This window comes from Macaca fascicularis, chromosome 15 (assembly GCF_037993035.2).
Source record: "Macaca fascicularis isolate 582-1 chromosome 15, T2T-MFA8v1.1".
In the NCBI taxonomy this organism is placed as follows: domain Eukaryota; kingdom Metazoa; phylum Chordata; class Mammalia; order Primates; family Cercopithecidae; genus Macaca; species Macaca fascicularis.
The window spans coordinates 107,256,705-107,281,487 of NC_088389.1; the positions used below are offsets into that span (position 1 = coordinate 107,256,705).

The 24,783-nt window shown below is 43.7% G+C and overlaps 1 long non-coding RNA gene across 1 annotated transcript; it reads left to right on the forward strand.

Moving 5' to 3' along the window:
* The first annotated feature begins 6,260 nt into the window (after window positions 1-6,260).
* On the forward strand, window positions 6,261-24,761 carry LOC141408675 (uncharacterized). The gene is made up of 3 exons (XR_012424813.1): window positions 6,261-8,319; window positions 23,904-24,012; window positions 24,628-24,761. It is a non-coding gene; the product is annotated as an uncharacterized lncRNA (long non-coding RNA).
* Window positions 24,762-24,783: the final 22 nt, after the last annotated feature.

Sequence of the window (24,783 nt, forward strand, 5' to 3'; positions counted from 1 at the left end):
TTTTTTCTTCTTTTAAGAACATTTCCTTTTATTTTTATTATTAATATTTGGATTTCAAATAATTTTAAAACCATTATCTTAATACCAAAATACAATGATATTCTGGTAGGTTAAGAAGTTAAATGAGTGCTGAATATTCAAAACACTTAAATAAATCTGTTATTTGAAGAAACTACAAACATACTTCACTGAACCAAGTGTAAAACAGACTGTGATCTTCTGGAGTTTGCCTTGAAATATTTGTATAGAAAAGTGAGTAGTTCTACTCTGAAGGACAGCAAAGAAATGGGGTAATAATTGGTAGCAATGAGTGGAGAATGTTTTTTAAGATGGGAAATATTAGAGCATATGCAGTAGAGAGATAAAAATTGATGGTACAGGCCAGGTGCAGTGGCTCACGCCTGTAATGCCAGCAATTTGGGAGGCCGAGGCGAGGGAATCACCTGAGGTCAGGAGTTGGAGACCAGCCTGGAGTCTGGAGACCAGAAACATGGTGAAACCCTGTTTCTACTAAAAATCCAAAATGTAGCTGGGCATGGTGGCGCATGACTGTAATTCCAGCTACTCAAGAGGTGGAGGCAGGAGAATTGCTTGAATCCAGGAGGCGGAGGTTGCAGTGAGCCGAGATCATGCCAGTGTACTCCAGCTTGGGCAACAAGAGCGAAACTCTGTCTCAAAATAAGTAAATAAATAAATAAATAAAAAGATTGTACAACAGCCAGATGGAGACAACTGTTGGAGCAATGCCTCTATTAGATGAGAAGGTGTCTAACGAGTATCTAACGCACAAGTGGCAGGGTTGACCTAAGACAGGAACAGATGTTTCCGCCAGAGTGGCAGAAAGAAGGAAAGCCCATAAGTAAGTGTCAAGAAGCAGGGAGATTGTTTGCCTCAGGGTAGGCGTGTGTTCTTGCACTTGATCTTCCAGTTTGAGCTCCACTGTGTCCTTCCATTCATCTCTCGAATTGTTTTGTTCAGAAATCATGGTCTTTTCCTCTTCAGAGCAGTTTGTGTGCTACCCTGGAATCTATCCTTGGTGCTCCTATTACTTCCAGAGTCAAGATACTGTCTTCCTCCTGCAGCAGCCATTTCTCTGGGCGTATGAATGTTGGCTCCTTCAGAAAACTGCAGCCTCTCAGATGAGTTGTAGTTTTCTTTGTTGGCACTTTGGGATAAGAGCTTGTGGTCTGGGTACTCTAAACGGCAGGGCATGCAGAAAACGTTACTTCTGTTCACCTGTGGTACAAAGGCAGTCGGGTGTCACTTCCTGCTGAGGAACCCAGAGGAAGATTCTCTCCTCTCACTCTTTATTGATTGATTGATTGATTGATTGATTGAGACAGATTTCCACTCTGTCACCCAGGCTGGAGTGCAGTGGTGCGATCTCGGCTCATTGTAACCTCTGCCTCCCAGGCTCAAGCGATTCTTGAGCCTCAGTCACCAGAGGAGCTGGAATTACAGGGACGTGCCCCGATGCCCGGCTAATTTTTGTTTTTTTAGTACAAACAGGGTCTTGCCATGTTGCCCAGGCTGGTCTCAAACTCCTGACTTCAAGTGATCTGCCACCCTTCCAAAGTGCTGGGATTACAGGTGTGCACCACCACGCATGCTGTGCCCTCACTCTTATCTTCTTAAAGGATGGGGGGTAGGGAAACCTCAACCCACCCATTGCCTAGCCTTTCCACATCTTGGGCTTCAGGAAGAACTGACACATTTGTATTGGTTCAAATACCTGGCCAGGCTCTCATGAGGATCCCCTTTTTACTTGGTCCTTACTGGGTGCTCTTGCACGGTGATACTGACAGTTGTCCAACCCATGGGACCCTATAAGCTGCCAGGCCCTTGCCTGCTTCCAGTACCTGATAAGGTCCAGTAGCCATGTTACTAAGGAGGGTCAGTAGGCAGAGAGCAGTTACTCCTCCACCTCCTTGACTTATAATGATAAGCCTATTATAAGTCAAAAATGCATTTAATACACCTAACATATGAAACGTCATAGTTTAGCTTAGCCTACCTGAGTATGTTTCCATACTCAGAACTCTTGTTAGCCTGCAGTTGGACAAAACCATCTATAATACAGTGCTGAACATCTCATGTCATGTATTGAACACAACACACTAGAGTACAGTATCAGTTGTTTACCCTCGTGATCGAGTGGCTGAGTGGGAGCTATGGTTCCAAGATCAAGATGCCAGCAGATCTGGTGTCTGATGAGGCTTACTCCCTAGTTCTTAGAGCAGCAACTTCTAACTATGTCCTCACATGCTGGGAGGGGCAAATGAACTCCCTTGGACCTATTTTATAAGGGCACTAATCCCATTTGTGAGGGCCCTGCTCACATGACCCAACTACCTCGCTAAATGCCCTACCTTCTAATGCCATCAGCATAGGAGTTAGTATTTCAACATAGAAATGTTAGGGGGACACAACGTTCAGACCACAGCAGATGATTATTTAAAATATGGAAAAGTAGTCATGAGGAAATAAGTATTTACTGAATACATAAAACATGCCACATACTGTGCTAAGTACTTTACATCCATGATCTTATTTAAATCTCTCATAAACCCCAAGATAAGGGAGTAAATTGTCCCTATTTGATACAGGAGGAAACTGAGGCTTACAGCAGTTTGGAAAGTAACTTAAAGTCACATACAGTGGCAGAAGCCAGATGAGGAAGTTGGTCAGTTTCAAAACCTGTGCTTAACCATTAGGCTACTTTCAACACAGCACACAGAGGAAATTCAATGGCATGCCATGATTACAGCCATTTAATATGGAGACAAGTAAAGACTCACAATAGTCACTCTGTCAGGGTGGTGCAATTTTGTTTCGTTTTCCTGTTTTCCAAAACTATGCTTGAGGAAACGTTTTCCTAGTGCAAAGCTTTTCATTGTGATGGTATTTTTCTTTAAATGGAAGGAGACTAATTTTACCATTTAAAAAGCGCTATTTATTTTTAAAAAATAAGAGAAATTCCTTTTCAATAATAATGAGATAGGAAATGTGGCCATGTGTTTTTCCTGCGCTTTTGCACATTCTCTCTAAGACTTGTCTGTGGTCATGGAATAAGAAAAGGCTTTTGGTTGCCTTGTTTGGAATGGGTGAGGCTTTACTTCACTTTCCACCTGAGACAGTAGTTTACTGCACAGGACATTTTGTTTGCTTGGAAAAGAATTCATGTATGAATCATACCACTTAACATTTCCCTGCCAGCATTGTGTCGCATCTTTTAATGTGGCTTATTCTTTTTTTTTGTTCTTTTCTATTTTTGTTGTTGTTCTTCTTAAAAATGACAACTAACTTCGTTAAAAAAATTTATGTTGAACAATCTCAAAGTTACAGACACTTTGCAAGAACAGCACAAAGAACATTTTTCCCTGGAAACAGTTAATAGTAAGTTGACTACCTTGGATAGTAAGTATCTCTCCTGGATACGTTTGTGTGTATTTCCTAAAAACAGGACATTCTTTTACAGCAATACTATTTTTAAAATATGCAAGTTAACACTGTTGTATTACAGCAATTTAATCCTCAGACCGCATTCAAGTTTCATCAGTAGTCCAGCGAATCCATCACAAAGGATCCACTTGAGAATCCTTTGCTGCATTTAGTTGTCGATGATTTTAGTCTTCTGTCTGCAATGGTTAGTTTCTCTGTCTTTCCTTGACTTTTCTGACTTGGGTGCTTTTGAAGATTACAGGCCAGTTATTTTGTAGAAGTCACTCAATTTGGCTTTGTCTGATGTGGGACTCAATTCATTTAATTCATGCATCTTTGGCAGGAATTTCTCAAGTGACCCTTAATACTTTTTTTGTTTTTTTGAGACGGAGTCTCGCTCTGACCCCCAGGCTGGAGTGCAGTGGCGCCATCTCAGCTCACTACAATCGCCACCTCCTGGGTTCACGCCATTCTCCTGCGTCAGCCTCTCGAGTAGCTGGGACTACAGGCACCCGCCACCACGCCTGGCTGGTTTTTTATATTTTTTAGTAGAGATGGGGTTTCACTGTGTTAGCCAGGATGGACCCTTAATACTTTTTATTGGATCCTATCAGGGGTGCACAAATTCAGTTTTCCCATGACGACTGATTATTCACTTTGATCATTGGTTAAGGTGCTGTCTGCCTCTCTTCTCCATTAGGAAGTTATTCTTTTTCCTGCTATCATTAATACATACTTTATGTGGGAGGTTCTATGTAAATATTCCATCTTCTTCCTCAAACTTTCCATATACTAACATTATTAGGACTCATAGTTTTCTACTTTATTTAAGGAGTTATAATCCATTACAACAGTGATTCATTTTGATGTTGAAGCTGGTTTCTGTGTCCTTTTGATGTATCTCTATCATTTCCTTGCTTTCTGACACAAGGTTCATACTCAAGTTTCCTACCTCAGTCCTGGAATCAGGACTTGAATCCTGGAATCCTTGGAAACTCTCCAAGAAGTCCTGGTTTCTTTTAGTGGAGAATGGTATCTAGAAGGGGAAATCTGGGCTGTTTATTACTGTGAGAGATTCTCCTAGTAGACAAAGCTGGAGGATATATGTAAGTATATAGCTACATAAACATATATGAAGGTATATACATATATATACACACACACATACATTGTCATCTATATTTTTGATTTATCTCTATTGAAAACCATAACTTCACCCCAATAGGTTTCTTTTTTCCACATCTGTGACTCTGAACTCCAACAGTTAAGAAATCCGGCTCCCATTATCCTAAGTCTCCTTATTTGCTCAATTCCCCTGTAGGAAGCCAGTCTCCCATCAGAGCCACTGTCCCCCTTACCCCTCACACACCCTCCTTACCCTGTCCTTGCTCTGACCTGCCACCACCACTCCTCAGAAACTGTCCTTACCCCGCTTTGACTCAGTCCGTGACATGCTGCTGACTCCCACGTGGACATCATCCTCACCCCATCGGGGTTCTGGTTCCCTACCCAGGGCTATGTTCCATACAGTTCCCCTCTTTGCCCCCTTGGGCTGTGACTCCCTACACAAGGCACTCTCTGCTGTGGTGGTGTCATCTTTACCCAGCAGGGTCTCCAGGTCCCCATACCAGTTTGCGGGCATCTTCCTTGGACTCTACACCTATGCTAGGCTGTCTCTCCATGGGGCTTCCCTCCTCATGATGCTGGGGTTCCCACCCCCACTACAGGCACCCCTCTTACCTGGAAGCCCTTCTTATCTACTTAGGCTGTCTGATACACCAGGCTGTCCTCAATCATGAATACCCCTCCTCACCCTGTTCAGGGGAGACACCTATGCTGGGCCACTACCCCTACTCCAGAGTGACCAACTTTCTCTGCCCTGCTGAATGGCACTAGGACTGAATTGTTCCAGTAGAAAAGGGAAGAAGACAAGGAGAAAGGGGAAAAGAAACATGATGTTTCGTTTGGGCCCCGAATCATCACCATGACCAACCCTGAGTCAGCACTCAAATTGACAGGAGAGTTGGCTTCTGATCAAGTATATTTTGGCAGCCACCTCCGGGCAAGGAGCTAAAGGCCTACGTGATAAAGATCCTCAGGGGACAGGGCCTCCAGCTGGAAGTGAGGAAGCCCGGAGTCCAGTCCCGACCCTACCTTTTCCAGCAGTATTTTTGTTCTACCTCTAGTCTTTTGTAGTATGGGGTGATAAGGAAATACACTAATCAACAAATAAGATGCCTGATAAGACTACCTTTCTTCAAATACATAACGTTGTTGTGAAGAGGAAGCAAGATAAGGTGTTTCGAAATGTCTTGAAAACCATAAATATCTAGGCAAATGTGACATTTTTATAAGAAAAATATTTTGTCGGGCCGGGCGCGGTGGCTCACGCCTGTAATCCCAGCACTTTGGGAGGCCGAGACGGGCGGATCACGAGGTCAGGAGATCGAGACCATCCTGGCTAACACGGTGAAACCCCGTCTCTACTAAAAAATACAAAAAATTAGCCGGGCGAGGTGGCGGGCGCCTGTAGTCCCAGCTACTTCGGAGGCTGAGGCAGGAGAATGGTGTAAACCCGGGAGGCGGAGCTTGCAGTGAGCTGAGATCCGGCCACTGCACTCCAGCCTGGGTGACAGAGAGAGACTCCGTCTCAAAAAAAAAAAAAAAAAAAAGAAAAATATTTTGTCAGGAAATATTAATATAATGGGAATTTTTATTAGGGCAATCCTATTATCTTTATGACTTAAAAAATTGATGTGAATAGGCCAGTGCTGTGGCTCATGGCCGTAATCCCAGCACTTTGGGAGGCCGAGGCGGGTGGATCGCTTGAGCTCAGGAGTTCAAGACCAGCCTGGCCAACATGGTGAAATCCCAGTCTACTGAAAATACAAAAAATTAACCGTGCATGGTGGCAGGCACTTGTAATCCCAGTTACTGGGGAGGCTAAGGCAGGAGAATCACTTGAACATGGGAGGTAGAGGTTTCAATGAGTTGAGATCATGCCACTGCACTCCAGCCTGGGCAACAGAGTGAGACTTTGTCTCAAAAATAAATAAATAAAAAAAATAGGCCAGGCGTGGTGGCTGACGCCTGTAATCCCAGCGCTTTGGGAGGCCAAGGCAGGCGGATCACAAGGTCTGGAGATCCAGACCATCCTGGCTAACATGGTGAAATCCCATCTCTACTAAAAACACAAAAAATTAGCCAGGCATGGTGGTGGGCGCCTGTAGTCCCAGCTACTCAGGAGGCTGAGGCAGGAGAATGGCGTGAACCTGGGTGTTGGAGTTTGCAGTGAGCCGAGATCACGCCACTGCACTCCAGCCTGGGTGACAGAGTGAGACTCCATCTCAAAATAAATAAATAAATAAGTAAAAATTTAAAAAAATAAATTGATGTGAATAAAATATATCCCAATACATAGAGCTGAAAATATGTGCTGGAAAATAATATATGGGATGCCTGGATGGAGGTAGGGAGAGTACACATCCATAACATGCTGGATCCTGTGAGACTAGCACCCAGTAAGCTGATGGGGAGTGCGTTGAAGAGCCTCCAATTTAACTCAATTTGCCTGTTTAGCTGACTTCACTACTGTAAACTTTGAAACAGCAAGATTCCTCCTGTGATCGTATCCCCACCCCCAAATTTAATTCTCTTTATCTCACCTATAGAAATTTCCTCTGTGTTCTGATACCATTTAGGAGCTTCTAGGGCTTCCCTTATCTTTACTGTCTACTGTTCAGATATATATGGAATCTGATTGAACTATCCCCTGTGTCAGTAAAAGAAGCTAACTAAATGGGATCTCTGGGTCTGAAGAATTATTGATTCCTATGGCTTTCATTTCTGCAAAAGGAGTAAACTTGATTTTTTTTTCTGTATATTATGAATAAAATCTCATTTTTGTAATTTTTATGAGACACTCTAATACATATTTAAATTGCTTTTCATTTATTCTTGGATTCTAGAATAATATGTTGGTAAGTACAAAACCAAACCAACAAAGAACCCCAAAGCCACTAGCCCTACACTGATTACACACAAATACTGAACTCTAACGTTGCTCTGTGTTCCAAGGAGCCTGGGCTTCATTTTTAAGATTCACGAAAAAAAAGCACAAAAAGGAGCCCAGCCCTTTCAAAAGAAGAAATGAGGCTGAAGGTGGGGGAAGGCAGAGTTAAGCTAAATCTCCATGCTAGAGAAAGAGCGTGTGTATTACAAGGAAGTGGTCTGTTCTAGCAGACAGTTGGGCGATGAGGTTGAGGGAGGTGGAACAGTTGACTCATGGCTCTGTCTTGCATTTGGTTTGCTGCTAAGAGCCTTTAAAATTCTTAACTATTTCTGGGGGCTTTCTTAGCTCAGTAGTCACTGAGAGAAATGAGCTGAGCTAAGGAGTGCAAGGGGAAACAGGCTCCCTGAAGGGTGACCCAAAGGGTGTCACTTTCTGGGCACTGGTTTTAACTGGATTGGATGACATTTGAGGATTAAGTCAGTCTCCTGGATATCTCATTATTCATGCATTTGTTCCTTTTAGAAATAGTTATTGCATACATAGGGTTTTCAGATGATTTAAACCAAAACACCAGACTCACAATAAAAATTTATAGACAAAAATAATCAAATTCCAGTGATATGGAAAACTTATTGATGATCAGTTAAAGATGGTGGTTTCAACCTCTATGTTTATCTCTGTTCTCTCCAAACATTCCAATACAATGAAAATGGATGATTTTTTTTAAAGCCACAAACCCATAAGGACAAAGAGACTTGGAGTGGAGGAAACACCAAGGAAAAATGGAAAGATGGAAAGCTGACGGATGAGAGTGAGCTGGCCCAGCAGATCAGCGAGGCAAACACCTCAGCTGCTAGCAAGGGAAAGTGAGTCATCCATCCTATTTGCACCACAGAACCACAAAAATGCTCAGATATTGGGGCCACCAGGAATTTCTAAAATGGGGGTAAATGGGAAAACAAAGTTAGTCAAAAGGCTTTTTAAGAAGCAGTTAGGGCCGGGCGTCGTGGCTCACGCCTGTAATCCCAGCACTTTGGGAGGCCGAGGCGGATGGATCACGAGGTCAGGAGACCGAGACCATCCTGGCTAACATGGTGAAACCCCGTCTCTACCAAAAATACAAAAAAATTAGCTGGGCGTGGTGGCGGGCACCTGTAGTCCCAGCTACTCGGGAGGCTGAGGCAGGAGAATGGGGTGAACCAGGGAGGTAAAGCTTGCAGTGAGCCAAGATCACGCCATTGCACTCCAGCCTGGGCGACAGAGCAAAACTCCGTCTCAAAAAAAAAAAAAAAAAAAAAAAAAAGAAGTTAGACTCCCAGCTTCCTCCTCAATGCCTTACAGCAGAAGACCTGCCCTTCCCCTTACTTTTGCACAAGACTGGAAATTTAGTTTCTAGAGCTGTACTGCTCAATACGGCAGCCACTAAGTACATGTGGTTTCCGAGTTCTTGAAGTCTGGCTATTCTAAATTGAAATGTGGGTTAAGTGTGAAATACACACCCGATTCTGAAGACTCGGTACAATTAAAAAAGATTTTTAAAAACATGGATTATATGTTGTAGGCTGGGCTCAGTGGCTCACGCCTGTAATTGCAGCACTTTGGGAGGCTGAGGAGGGTGGATCACTTGAGCCCAGAAGTTCAAGATCAGTCTGGGCAACATAGCAAAATCCCATCTCTACAAAGAATATAAAAATTAGCCAGGTGTGGATGCACATGCCTGTAGTCCCAGCAACTTGGGAAGCTGAGGCAGGAGGATCACCTGAGCCTGGGAAGGTCCAGATTGCAGTATGCCGTGGTAACATCACTGCGCTCCAACCTGGGCAACAGGGCCAGACTCTATCTCAATAAATAAATAATAAAAACATTGGTTATATGTGGAAACAATAATATTTTTGGTCAATTGGATTAAATAAAACACATTAAAATTAATTTCTTCTGTGTATTTTTAATATTTTTTCACGTGACTGATAGAAAATCTAAAATGGCTTCTGTGGCTCCCATGTTATTTCTATTGGGCAGCACTGCTCCAGACAGTATGAACCAATGGTGACTAGGGGACAAGGGGACAGCAGAGGAGTTTCCACACTGAGAATGGGTTGGCCAAGCGAAAGCTAAGCTTAAAGAGAGAGCCCAGTCCTCTCTCTCACCCAAATCCCAGAGTGCGGGCGGCTAGTCACCTAACCCACGAGTAGGAGATGGCAATATTCACTTCAGGGGTAGCTGACCAGCCTGAGGAAAGTTCTGACGATGCAGACGCAGACACCATCGGCCTTTTGCCCGTGTCCTCCTCAGCATCCACTTCTGCACCTAAAGATGGTTTCCTGGCAATTCCTGCAGCTTTCTTCAGGTGAACACTTCTCTCAACCTGCAAACAGACCCAGCTAGAACAGGCCGAGAATTCATGGGCTTCAAGGTGGTCGAGAAGGGCATGGCTCTCTTGCTTTTCCATCAGGGAGAGAATCATGAGGGGCGTGACCTACACTGACCCCCAGAAATCCCCACAGCACTGAGCTCCAATTGTCCACCCACATTGACTTCCTTCCCTTTCCTGCTACTTCTCCACCTCCCTACCAGGGTTTTCTCAGATGACCTCTGAAATAAATTACCTAAACGGGCTCCCTCTTTCTAGGTCTGCTTTGAGAGAACCTCAGTTAAGACAAATTCTGATAGTTGGGGTTTCTCCAGGAAAATAGCCCAGCCATGTCATCCTACAGGGAGGCCACCAGTGGATAAGCCTCATCTATACACAGAGCTTTTTACATTTATTTATTTATTTACTTTTTGAGACTGAGTCTCACTCTGTCACCCAGGCTGGAGTGTAGTGGCACAATCTTGGCTTACTGAAACCTCTGCCTCCCAGGTTCAAGCGATTCTTCTGCCTCAGCCTCCCAAGTAGCTGGGACTACAGGAAGGTGCCACCATGCTCGGCTAAGTTTTTGTATTTTTAGTAGAGATGGGATTTCACTGTGTTAGCCAGGATGGTCTCAATTTCCTGACCTCGTGATTGGCCCCCCTCGGCCTCCCAAAGTGCTGGGATTATAGGCGTGAATTACAGTGCCTGGCCTATTTTTTATTATTTTATATTATTTTTGAGACAGAGTCTCACTCTGTGACCCAGGTGGGAGGGCAGTGGCGCGATCTCAGCTCATTGCAACCTCCACTTGCTGGATTCAATTGATTATCGTGCCTCAGCCTCCCGAGTAGCTGGAATTACAGGTATGCATCACGAATTTTTGTATTTTTGGTAGAGATGGGCTTTAACCAGGTTGGCCAGGCTGGTCTCGAACTTCTGACTTCAGGTGATCCACCTGCCTCAGCCTCCTAAAGTGCTGAGCCACTGTGCCTGGCCAGAGCTTTTTATTTTTTAATCTTTATTTTTTTACACTTGATCCTAGCCAAAACGCTGAGAAGCGATTAATCTTTATTTTTTTAGCTGTATTGTATAATAATTGGTATCCAAAAAGCTGCACAGATTAATGTACACAATTTAGTGACTTTGCACATAAGTACTGTTAAAAGAAACACTGTAAACAAATTAAATTTAACAGAATTTAACTGAGCAAAGAACAATTTGAAACTCGGGTACCCCACCCCACTCATCAAACAGAATACCTTCAGAGCAACTCCAGGGCTGCTGCGTGGTTAGAGAGAATTTATGGACTGAAAAAGGAAAATGACAGACAAAAAACAAGTGAAGTACAGAAACGGCTGGATCGTTATAGCTCAGCGTTGGCCTTGTTTGAAGACAGTTTGCACAGTCGACTTCCTATGAGTGGCTGAAGTATAGCTATTGTTACAAGAGTAGGGTACAGTCTGTTTTCACATCTGCTTAGGTTGCAGTTGACTAAGTATGGAGAAGCCTTTAGCCTGACTTAGAAGATGTAAGGAGGCAGCTTTAAGCTAAACTTAATTTAGCAGTACTTACTGTTAATTACAGGCACTGTATTGTAGAGCAGATCTCTGGAACTTACTCACTTTTGTATCACTGTAAGTATATACCCATTGAACAACTCCCCACATTGCCCTTCCCTACACCCTAGCAACCACCATTCTATTGTTTACCTCCATACGTTTGACTATTTTAGGTGCCTCAGATAATAGGGATCACACAATATTTGTCCTCCTATAACTGACTAATTTCATTTAATAGACTGTCTTCCTGGTCCATCCGTGTTATTACAATAGTGGGATTTTCTTCTTTGTTAAAGCTAAATAATGTTCCATTGTATATATGCACTACATTTTCTTTCTCCGTTTGTCCGCTGATGTATATTTGGATTGCTTCCATATTTAGGCTATTGTGAATAATGCTGCAGTGAACATAGGATTGCACATATCTCTTCCAGATCCTGATTTCGGTTTTTTCAGATGTATACCAGAAGCAAGATTGCTGAGTCACATGGTCGTCCTGTTTCTAATTTTTTGAGGAAACTCTGTACTGTTTCCTATAGCACCTGTACCATGTTACATTTCCAGCAACGGTGCATAATGGTTCCCATTTTCTCTACATCCTTTCAGACACTTTTTTATATTTATATATAAAATGCATTTTTATATATAAAAAAGTATATTACATATAACATATATTTAAAATATTTTAAAATATATATAATATATTATGTATATATATATAAAGTATCTGAGATGATGTAGAGAAAAATACATACTATATTTTATATATATATATACAATGGCCTCACACGTGTGAGGTGTTACTGCATTGTGGTCTTGATTTGCATTTCCCAGATGATTAACAATGTTGAGCATCTTTTCATATACCTGTTTGTCATTCGTATGTCTTGGAGAAATGTCTATTTAGATCTTTTGCTCATTTTTTAATCAGGTTATTTATTATTTATTTATTTTCTTGCTCCTCACTCAGAGCCTTTTAGAGTCTACTTGTAAATATGAGCAGAAAGCCCAAACAACCATTGAGGAAATCCTCTAATAATTCAGACAGTAAAGCAAAATTTTGGGTTCTTCTAAAAGTAATCATCTGTTTATGGCTGATTTTTTATGACCTGCTTGTGCATGGGAGTGATATTGTGCCCTAACAATACTAAATGTGCGAAAGGATGCATGTATGTCTGTGTTTGTTTCGCTGAACAGAAAGCTAAAACACTGGACTGTCTACCTCAAAGTTAATAGTCGGCCATCCTCTGAGTACTCAGAAGGTACTCCTCACCTTGTCAGGTGCTAGAATGCAGCCAGTAAAGTCAGTCCCTGATGTCAGGAGGTATGGTCTCAAGGAGAAGTCAGATAAGAGGAGAAATGCTTATTGTGCAGTGGGATAGAGTTTGCACAGCAGGCAGGGAGCCCAGAGTGATCCTGAAACAAACAGTTGTGGGGAGAGGCAAGGGGAAACATTTCCAGAGGGCCAGCTGGGTACACCAGAAGGAAGGACGTTCCCTGCAGAGGGAGAAGAGAAAGGGACGCATTTAGCAAACTGAAAATATCCTGCTGGGGGCGGTGGCTCACGCCTATAATCCCAACACTTTTGGAGGCCAAAGCGAGTGGATCACCTGAGGTCAGGAGTTCGAGACCAGCCTGGTCAACATGGTGAAACCCTGTCTCCACTAAAAATACAAAAGTTGGCTGGGCGTGGGGGCACATACATGTAATCCCAGCTACTTGGGAAGCGTAGGCAGGATAATCGCTTGAACCCGGGAAGCGTAGGTTGCAGTGAGTGGAGATCTTGTGCCATTGCACTCCAGCCCAGACAGCAAGAGTGAAACCCCGACTCAAAAAGAAAAGAAAAGAAAAGAAAATATCCTGAGATGGCTGCAGTGAAGGGCGTGATGGAGAAAGTGTCCAGGAATGCGGCTAGAGGGAAGTCCAGGACACCATACCAAAGAGGTAGAATGATTTTCTAAAGAAACAAGGGCATCCCCAAAAGACTCAGGGTGACATCAACTGAAGAGAGCCCCTTCAATGGCTTCCACGGCCTTTATTTATTTATTTTTTTTTAATTTTTTGAGATGGAGTCTCGCCCTGTCACCCAGGCTAGAGTGCAGTGATGAGATCTCGGCCCACTGCAAGCTCCGCCTCCCGAGTTCACGCCAATCTCCTGCCTCAGCCTCCAGAGTAGCTGGGACTACAGGCCCCGGCCACCACTCCACGGTCTTTTCTTAATGGCGAGATGTCTCCCTTTGTGCAATCTGCAGAGGAAATGGAAATGACCCCTGCTTCTGTATCTTTTCAAAGAGAAAACGCCTGGGAATGTGGAACCAGGTATAGGAAGGAGATGGAGCAGGTGTCTAGCAAAATTGAACTGTGCTCTTTAAGTCAGCCCTTCTCCCACACAAGCTAGGACTTTTTTTTTCCCCCTTGCGCTTCTTACCCAGCGTTTTGCGTCCCTCAACAAGGAGCTGAGCTACAGGACTTTTGATACTGGCTAGTGCTGAACTGTTTCCAAGTAGCATAATATTTTAAACCCGTTACATGGGGAAGATTTCTAGGAAGAAGCACTAATTCTAAAGGGAAAATGGCAGATTCCTCGCCAAGTGTCAGGGAAGAGATCTGGTCCCATAAAACATCACAGCGACACAGGAGATCTGGAAGGGCACCTAAAGGCAAAGGAAATGAGCCGTTTTACGTAGGTGGGAGGGGTCTGCAAGGCAGCCCTTAAAATGATCCGCAAAGAGCCTATTTGGGGTTCCTGGCTTCTGCTTTGCCAAGAGGATCGTTGTTTAGGGGTTGTGCTGCTTAAAGAGGAGATCTATGTGCCAGAGCACCCAGACCTCACAGTGAGCTGATGGCAAGGTGCAGAGGCGTGCCGTGCTCTCTGGTTTTGATCATGCACTCCAAACTGAGTCACCTGAATAGAGAGCCAGGGCAGAAACACTGCATAAGCCTTTGCTCTGAAACAGGGCGCTAACAGGAGGGAACAATCGGAAGGAATAATGAAGTCATTGGCTTAAAGCAAGTCCACAACCCAAGAGAAAAAACTCATTTAGATTTCAAGGCCTGAAAAGAATCTTCTGTGGCTTGAGGCTCTGTTCTCTTGGCCCATTGGGTGGATGGCCTCACCTTCTTGGCCCACCAGGGGTCCCATCCACCCTGCATCTGTGGCTCTGGTCTCAGGCTCATTCTTCCTTCATTTCATCTTGCCTCGGTCCCTTTCAGTCTGGATTGGCAGCATTTTCACTGGTATAAAATTGTTAAAAACGTTGTCAGTCTCCCAGGTAATCCAGGGGTCTAAGCCACAAGACAAGAGAGTCCCTCCTAGATATTTGTTGGATAATTGTATCTCTATTCCTGGATTCTGCTGAGTTGGTTGATTGGATTCATAAATCATAATCTCATCCCTTTAGCAAATACTGTCCAGACATACCCTTGGCTCTAATTCCAGAGCAGGTCATTTGGATAGACTGAGAATTTTCCAAATCAAATGCTGGTTCCTTTATGCTTAGCAGTTCATTCCTTGATGTGTCTCTTTCTCTTGCATTTTACTCTGAACAGCATAGAGAAACCAGACTGTACCTTCCACACTTGGCTTGGAAATCACTTCAGCTCAATATCCAAATTAATCACTTACAAGTTCTACTTTCCACAAAGTAGTAGAAGATAATTCAGCCAAGTTTTCTGCCACTTTATAACCAGGTTTGCCTTTCCTCTAGTGTCCAATACCAATGTCCCTCACTTCCATCTGCGGCCTTACCAGGAGCACTTTTTTTTTTTTTTTTTGAGATGGAGTCTCGCTCTGTCGCCCAGGCTGGAGTGCAGTGGTGGGATTTCAGCTCACTGCAAGCTCCGCCTCCCGGGTTTATGCCATTCTCCTGCCTCAGCTTCCCGATTAGCTGGGACTACAGGCGCCTGCCACCACGCCTGGCTAGTGTTTTGTATTTTTTTAGTAGAGATGGGGTTTCACTGTGTTAGCTAGGATGGTCTTGATCTCCTGACCTCGTGATCCGCCTGTCTCGGCCTCCCAAAGTGCTGGGATTACAGGCTGAGCCACTGCACCTGGCCAGGAGCACTTTTAATATTCATATTTCTAGCAACATTCTGTTCATAATGATATATGTATTTTCTAACATGATAAAAGCTTTCTCTACAGCTTCCCTTGCTTCTTTCTAAAAGTTCACCAAAATGGCCTTTACCATCCATACTTCTTTCTTTCTTCTTTCTTTTAATTTTTATAGAGGCGAGTTCTCACCATCTTGCCCAAGCTGGTCTCCAAATTCTGGGCTCAAGTGATCCTCCTGCCTCAGCCTCCCAAAATGCTGGGATTATAGGTATAAGCCACTGCACCCAGCTAACATCCATATTTCTACCACCAATCTCTTCAAAGCACTCTAGACTTTTACTATGAAGCTCCTGAAAATTCCTCTACGTCTACCCATTGTAATTGCCTATCAGGTTCTTCCTGCTGCTGCACAGGCAAAATCAATTCACCGATATCGTGGTATTGCAGTAAAGAAAGAATTTAATTGATGCTAGGCTAGCCATATGGAAGATAGAGTTATTGCTCAAATCAGTCCCTCCAAAGGCTCAGAGGTTACATTTTTTCAAGGATAGTTTTGTGGGCAGAGGACTAGGGAATGGGTGCTGCTGTTTGGTTGGGGCTGCAATTATAGGGGTGTGGAAATCCATCCTCATGCTCTGAGTCTGCTTCTGGGTTGAGGGCCACAGGATCGGTTGAGTCATGAGTCTGGAAGTGGACAGTACACAAAAATCTCAAAAAACAGGCTGGGCACGGTGGCTTACACCTGTAATCCCAGCACTTTGGGACAAGGCGGGCGGATCATGAAGTCAGGAGATTGAGAGCATTCTGGCTAACACAGTGAAACCCTGTCTCTACTAAAAATACAAAAAGAAGTTAGCTCTGTGTGGTGACAGGCACCTGTAGTCCCAACTACTTGGGAGGCTGAGGCAGGAGAATGGCATGAACCTGGGCAGCAGAGCTTGCAGTGAGCCAAGTTCACGGCACTGTAGCCTGGGTGACAGGGTGAGATTCCATCTCAAAAAATTAAAAAAAAAAAAAAAAAAGAAAAGAAAAAAAACAGAAAAATCTCAAAAAACCGGTTTTAGGTTCTGCAATAGTGATGTTATCTGTAAGAACAATTGGGGAAATCACAAGTCTTGTGACCTCTGGCTACATGACTTCTGAGCAGTAAAGGGTTAGAGAAACTATCCCTACATTTTAGCAGAATTCAGACCCCTCCCATAATCCTAATCTCACCGCCTTTCATTAGTTTTCAGTCTCTGAGCAAGGATGGGACTAGTTTTAGGAAGGGACTATAATCATCCTTGCTTCCAAGTTAAACTATAATCTGTATTCCTCCCACAGTTAGCTTGGCATATGCCCAGGAATGAATGAAGACAGCCAGCCTGTGAGGCTTGAAGCAAAATGGAGTCAGCCATGCTAGACTTCTCCCACTGTCATAAAGGAGGTTTCACCATTACTCAATTCCAAAGCCACTTCCACATTTTAGGTATTTGTTACATTTCACTTCCCAGTACCAAAATCTGCATTCATTTGCTAGGGCTGCCATACAAAGTACCTCAAGCTAGACGGTTTAAAACAACAGAAATGTATTCTGTCACGGTTGTGGAGGACAGAAGTTGAAAATCAAGGTATAAGCAGAGACATGCTGTGAAAGTCTAGATCTAATTCTTCCTCGCCTCTTCCTGAATTCTGGGAATGACCACAATCTTTGGCATTCCTCCAATATTGGCTTCTGTTGTCATGTGTTCTCCCATGCGTTCCCATGGCATTCTCTTATTTGTGTGTCTGCGTCCAAATTTCCCCTTTTTATTAGGACACCAATCATATAGGATTAGGGCCCATCCCAATGACCTCATTATAACTTGATTATATTGCAAAGACTCTATTTCCAAATAAGATCACATTTGTGGGTTCCGGAAATGAGGACTTCAGCATATCTTCCTGGGGTACGCAATTCCATCTGTAACCCTGGACAAATACACCTGTGTAAACACCACCAAGATAAAGAAATGGAGCCTTTCCAACATTTATCAAGCTCCATCACGCTCCCCTTCAGTCAACACTTCCTAAAGGTAGCCTTTATTCTGAACACCTCGGCCTACTTCGCTATCTACAGAGCAGATTTATGCTGAAGCAACAGAAAATAAGATAAGTAATTAGAGCAGCCATATCGTCAAAGATAACCTACACTTTAATGGCTGGACTTTGAGCCTTTTCTAAGAGAGTTTCATTAAAACATTACGCTTTTTGAGTTCCAACTAAATGTCAGGCCTTGTGCCATTTATTCATGTACATTTCATTTTATTTTGTTCCATAAACACCATTTGAGGAAAGTATGCGATTTCTATCTAGAAAGAATAATTGTGACATAGAGTGTTTGCCTAAAACTAGCAAATCTCTAGCTAACAAACGGCTCCTGGAACCAGGCAGAGCTCTCTTGGGCCCCCTGGTTAGTGTTTGGTTTAGCAAATATTTGATGAGAGGTTATTATAGACACAGGCATAAAGAATCATGTACAAATGCCATATTTCCCTGCTCTCCAGGAACTTAATATTCTTTGGAGGAACACAGGAGGACATAATTCTAAAATAATGCAGTCATTGTAATGACGGAGGCCAGCAACAAGTTCCAGAAAGGCACAGAAGATCAATATTGGCTCACCTGGAGGCGGGGGATGGTCCAGGAAAGGATCTTAAGCTTTAAAGACAGAATAAGCAGGAGGTAGAAAAAAAAAAGAAGAAGAAAGATGAGCAGGGGCAGGGAGGCATGAAACTCAGGAGAAATCAAGCAGATGGGGACGGCAGGAGCATGAAGTAAGAGCTAGGTTTTAGCTGGGGATAAGGATCAACGGTGGAAGTCAGGCCAGAGAAGACTTTTACGTCATGGTAAAAAGAGGACCATGCATTTCTCCTGAGGTAGCACATGCATTGCTTGTGGACTGCTTTCAGTCTGCAGATGATGCTTTTATTTCGGCCCTCACAGTGTTTGAATAAAGTCTACATGCCTTTAAGCCTCTGGCTCACCCCAGGCCGCACTGCTCCCTATTGTTTAATGCTGACCGGATATGTTCAGGTATATGACCTGGATGTGTGCCATCTAGGAAGGAGACTGGGTGCCACTGTAAGGTTTAGACAGGGAAGGGACATTGGCCACTCTTGATTTTTTTTTTTTTAAATTTGTTTTAGAGACGGGGTTTCATTATGTTGCCCAGGCAAGTGATCCTCCCACCTCAGCCTCCTGAGTTATTGTGATTTCAGGCACATGCCACTGTGCCTGGATGAATCATAAAGTTCTCTAGAAACAGTTTCAGAGATGGACTTGAGAGAGTGAGACTGAGGCAGGACGATCATTTGAGAGGTTATAAAAATGGCAAGATGTGGTTGCTATCTGAGCAATAGTAATACAAGAGAGGAAAGGCCATACTTGGAAACCATTTAAGAGATAAAATCACTAGCAGAGAGTGAGTCTCTGGAGGTGAGGAGGTGGGAAATGGTTTCCTTCCCACTTGTCACAGTGGGCCATGCTTTGCAATTTCTGCATCGGTTCTAATTCAAGGACACAGTCAGGCTGGTGCACACAAGTGTGGGCCAAAGAGATATTGGAAGATGGCATAGAACCAAGTGGGAAAAGAAGAGGCCCTTGGCTCCATCTAGAAAAGAGCTTCAGCTTCTCTTGGCAAAGCTTACACTAGTGAGGAGAGTTTGATAGTCAACACCAAACCCAGCTGTAAATCATTGCAACTGATCATCTTCAGCAATTGCTGTACACAGGTAGTTATGCTGATGTTACTGGTTGGTAAAATAGTGTATTAACTCCTTTAATTTTTTGGTCATCTTTACAAATTGAGAGTTAGAAAGTATATGAAGATGTGACATCTGAAATCAGTAGCCAGTGTCCTGGTCCTGACCGTAAGTAGCAGTCACCCCACTGACCTTAAGATTAGGACCCAACCAAGACCTTTCTGAACAGGCCATGCCTGAAAAAAAAGCCTTTCTGTAGTCCTTTAATCATATGTAGCATGATTTTGGGAGACACAAGGAATGGGCCCATCTAAAATCTAGGTGATTCAATCACGAATCTGTGAAAGCCATTATTTCAGAATTCCCACCAAAAATTCCCACCAGACTTGCCTTTTTGGCCTAAATTTTGGTTCGTTCTTAAAAAGCAAATATCTATGGGAGGGATAAACATTAAGCTTTATTGGTCACTTACACTTTTGTATGAATGAGACAGTGCTTTTCTGACTAGGTTTGATAAAGGAAGAATGCAGAATCAGATGCTTGAGTTCGTGTAAAGAAATCCCCTAAAGAAAACTGAACCAGAAATGGGGAATCTACAGATGACGACCAGAATAGGATGTAGAGCAGTGGTTAGCGAACTTTTTCTTTCTTTCTTTTTGAGACAGTCTCACTCTGTCACGCAGGTTGAAGTGCAGTGGCATGATATTGGCTCACTGCAACCTCTACCTCCCAGGTCCAACTCCCAGGTCCAAGTGATTCTCCTGCCTCAGCCTCCTGACTAGCTGGTTTATAGGTGCCTACCACCACATCTGGCTAATTTTTTTGTACTGTTAGTAGAGACAGGGTTTTGCCATGTTGGCCAGGCTGGTCTTGAACTCCTGACCTCAGGTGATCCACCTACCTCAGCCTCCCAAAGTGCTGGGATTACAGGTGTGAGCCACCATGCCCAGCCCAAACTTTTGCTATAAAGGGAACGTAGGCAACATTGTATGCTTTGCAATGCTTATTGTTTCCATCGCAAATACTCAACTATATCATTATAGAGCAAAAGAATGAGCACAGCTGTTAGAATAAAACTTAATTTACAAAAGTGAGTGGTGGCAGGCAAAATACGACCCAAGGGCCACAGTCTGCCATCTCTTGTAGAGAGGGAAAAACAAACAACGAACAAAAAACAAACAAACAAAAAAAAACATGGGCCTTGGAGACAAATAGACTTGAATCCAAATCCCATCTCTAATAACTACTGGATATATGGTCTTACAAAAATTAGTTGATCTCACTAATCCTCATTTATCTCAAATGTAAAGTGGGATAGCAATACCAATCTCCAGTATAGCAATAAAGCTGAGAGAAGATCCTAAATATAAAGCCCTTAATGTTGTGCCTGACACATGTAGACACCCAACCAATATTAGTCCCTCATCTCTACTTTGACTTTTCCTTGAACTGACTTTGTTCAATGCATGTGGGTGTGAATAAATTGTTGTTGGTCATTTGATTAACTAGTAATCAAATGGCAGATCCTAGAGAAGTAGAGTATGAACCAGGATGTTTCTGGGATCCCATGTTTCTTAGAGTGATAGGATGGGATGCACTTGAGATGTTGCATGAAGTTTGGATGTTACTAAAGGGAATTGAAGATTCTCTGTATCAGGACATCTTGGTTGCAAGCAAAATAAATTGACTAATTGAAGCAAAAGTAAATGTACTGGAAGAATATGGTGCAGCTCATAAGAACCAAGAGAAGCCAGATAATTGTATTTACAGCTAATGAGGCAGCTGAAAGAGATCTCAGAAGAAGAATTTCATATCAGTCTTTTTTTTTTTTTTTGAGACGGAGTCTCGCTCTGTGCCCCAGGCTGGAGTGCAGTGGCGCGATCTCGGCTCACTGCAAGCTCCGCCCCCCTGGGTTCACGCCATTCTCCTGCCTCAGCCTCCCGAGAAGCTGGGACTACAGGCGCCGCCACGCCTGGCTAATTTTTTTTTTGTATTTTTAGTAGAGACGGGGTTTCACCGTGTTAGCCAGGATGGTCTCGATCTCCTGACCTCGTGATCCGCCTGCCTCGGCCTCCCAAAGTGCTGGGATTACAGGCTTGATCCACCGCGCCCGGCTCATATCAGTCTTGACCTGGCTGCTAGGAAACTAAATCTTCTATATGGAAACAGTTAGCCCAACATGCAAGACCCATGGAGAATTCAGATTGGATGAACATGGTGACAAGTCTGCCCCTTCACTGTTTTGGAGGAGAAAGATGAAGGATCTTGGGCAAGGATCTTCTAGGGGACTTCCTTAGTGCAAGAGCTGGCACCTGGATTTACAGACTGGTTGAGTGAAACTAGATTGTGGTCCCCATAGTCAGCACTTATGACAAGAGAGTTCTCAGACTCAACAAAACATATCAGGATTATTGGGATGAAAGGCCCCTTGTCCATTCCAAAGGGACTTACAGAGCATCTGCTCCATTGTCCTCACTGCCTTGAGAGGCAGGTGGGGCTCAGCACTAGGAGATGACTTTCCTAGGTTGCTCTGTAGCGAAAAAGTGGAGCTGATGGGGTCTTTGGGGAAGGGGAGAGAAAAAAAAGATGGAGATGGACAGAAGAAGGAGAGGGAAACCAGGCAAGAAGGAAGGGAAGGTGTTTCTCATGAAGGGCGGTGGTGTGGATCCACTCACTCGTGACCCAGGGCTGTGGCTTGCCTGCCAGACCTTTGGGCTCTGAGGGAATTGAGACAATCTGGGCTTTGTCAGCTCAGGGACCACCCTTCCATGTATTCTTTGAAAATATGTGAGGCTGGACTTGGCAATAGCTTCCTCTTTGGAACAATTACTCCCATTACTGCTACTTCTTATTAAGCTCTATGTGTCCTGGGCTATCAGGCCATTGCATATATTTCCTCACTGATTCCTCTCAGAAAGCCAATGAGATAGATGATAGTATTGTCCCCATTTTATAGATGAAGATAGTGAGCATCAGAGAAGTTAAGTAACTTGTCCAAGGGCAGAAACAAAGTTTAAGCCAACACAGTTTGAGACCACTGACCACAGACAGTGGGGGACTTACAGCTTAGATCATGCTAGATTCAGGCCCTGGAGAAATGGAGGTGAGGGCAGGAGAGTTCCTCATCTCCTGTTCCAGCTCAGAACTAGTCCTATCTCTGTGCCTTCAGCTCTTTAAGCAGGACTTAGCTTTTTGAACTTAATTTTGATCTGGTTTTGGAAATGCAACTGCCTCCTGCTGAAATGGTCCCACTCTCCATCTGGTGAATTAACTTGCTTTTCATCTCCTCCTCCCTCCCTTGGCCTGTGGGTCACTGGGCTACTTGATAGCACCTTGGCCAGAGAATCAATGGCTAAGGAAGGGAAAAGAAGGAAAACTTAGCTAAACTCTTGTTACCTGAAGCGGCAGCTGAAACCAATGCCCACAAAGAGGGTTTTGTATTTCCCATGAATTTAAAATGTTTCTGTCACTCACGCTACCAAATGTCCTGAGTTGGTGATCCAAAAAAGAATGCCATCATTGTGCAAACAGGGCAATTTATAAGAAAATTCTTCACAGCACACAGCTATGCAGTAAAACCTCAACCCCAAGGAGCTCATTGCTAGGCTGTTTCTTTGTTGCTCCTGCCTTGGTTGGGGGTGGAGGAGAAATGAGGGGGGAGTAGCACTCCTGAAAATCCCAAGACCTTCAGGAGGTTCAAGTCCTGCCCCCCACCCTCTTTGTGGTTCAGTTCATGCCCCCCACAGCCTCTGTGCTACTCCCTCATCCCTACCCCCTCATTTTCTTTTCTGTATGCCATTTCCCAATCCTGGTCAGGGAACATAAAAGCTTGGTCTTAAAACTCTCTATGCCAGAAAGTTACTAACAAATTATAAGCAGCTACAGTCGATATTGGCTTCCGACAGTCCTGATCATTTGGGAGAATGTTATCTGGTGGGGTTGGCAGTGAAGAGGAAAAGGAGGCCGTCCCCCATCAAAAGGGCAGCATGCATCTTTTGAAAATGTTCTCTTTTCTTTGCTTCTTTTTCCTTCTCTTTTTCCTTTCTTTTCTCTTGCTTTTTAAAATGCTCTCCCTCACAGAAGGAGGGGAGCCACTATTGTGCAAGAAAATTCTCTATTGACTTGCAACTTAGCGGTGCAGTAAAGGTTTGCTCACATGCTGAGGGGCAATTCTATTTTAGCTGAGGGGTGAATCTATTTCTGGCCTCAGGCTGAGAGAGAAACAAGAAGGAGAAAGTTCCTATTGTCATCAAACAAAATTACAACAAGTTTAGTTTAAAGATCTTAATTGGCTTTTATTTGTGATTCTAGAATCAGGCAATTCAGAATCTGCCTCATTCTATAAAGTAGAATGTTGTGGTGAGCTGGGCAGAGGAGGTTGGTTTTAAGACAGAAAGGAGCTGAGGAAAGCAGAAACAGAGAACAGGTGGATTAGTCGTTTCAAAGTTACCTTCGTTATAAAGATCAAGGCAGAGGGATTTCCTCATCATGCTCATTGAGACTGGCCTGTGTGGGGATTTGGCTATTAGCTCTTTCTCTCTCCTGATTTCTTGGAAGTACAGGTAAGCAACTTCGCTTCCGCTTGGTGGTATGGAACATTAGCATGGGTGACTCTATTTTGGTTTGGGCTGTTTAGGCCTAGTGCAGGAGCTCATTTCAAACCAATGGCCTCCTGTACATTTTATTTAATGCTAATTTTGACTGAATTTCTTTCCTAAGTTATTCTTCTTAAAAACCTCTTCCTTTTTTTTTTTTTTTTAAGAGAGGGTTTCACTCTGTCACCCAGGCTGGAGTGTGGTTATCACAGGAAAGGAGTCCCGAGCCAGACCCCAAGAGAGGGTTTTTGGATCTTGTGCAAGAAAGAATTCACGGTGAGTCCGTAAAGTGAAAGCAAGTTTATGAGGAAAGTAAAGGAATAAAAGAATGGCTACTCCAGCCAGGTGCAGTGGATCACGCCTGTAATCCCAGCTACTTGGGAGGCTGAGGCAGGAGAGTTCCTTGAACCCGGGAGGTGGAGGTTGCAGTGAGCCGAGATAGCGCCACTGCACTCCAGCCTGGGTGACAGAGTGAGACTCCATTTCAAAAAAAAAAAAAGAGAAAGAAAAAAAGAATGGCTATTCCATAGAGCAGCCCCGAAGACTGCTGCTTACCTATTTTTATGGTTGTTTCCTGACGATATGCTAAACAAGGGGTGGATTATCTATGCCTCCCTTTTTAGACCATATAGGGTAACTTTCTGACGTTGCCATGGCATTTGTAAACTGTCAGGATGCTGGTGGGAGTGTAGCGGTGAGGACAATCAGAAGTCACTCTAGTGACCGTCTTGGTTTTGGTGGGATTTAGCCAGCTTCTTTGCTGCAACCTATTTTATCAGTAAGGTCTTTATGACCTGTATCTTGTGCCGACCTTCTATCTCATCCTGTGACTTAGAATGCTTTAACTCTCTGGGAATGCAGCTCATTAGGTCTCATTCTCTTTTTACCTAGCTCCTATTCAAGATGGAGTTGCTCTGGTTCACACACTTCGGACAGAGTGACACCATCATGGCTCACTGCAGCCTTAACCTCCCAGGCTCAAGTGATCCTCCCACCTCAGCCTCCTGAGTAGCTGCGACTACAGGTGTGTGCCACCACATCCAGCTA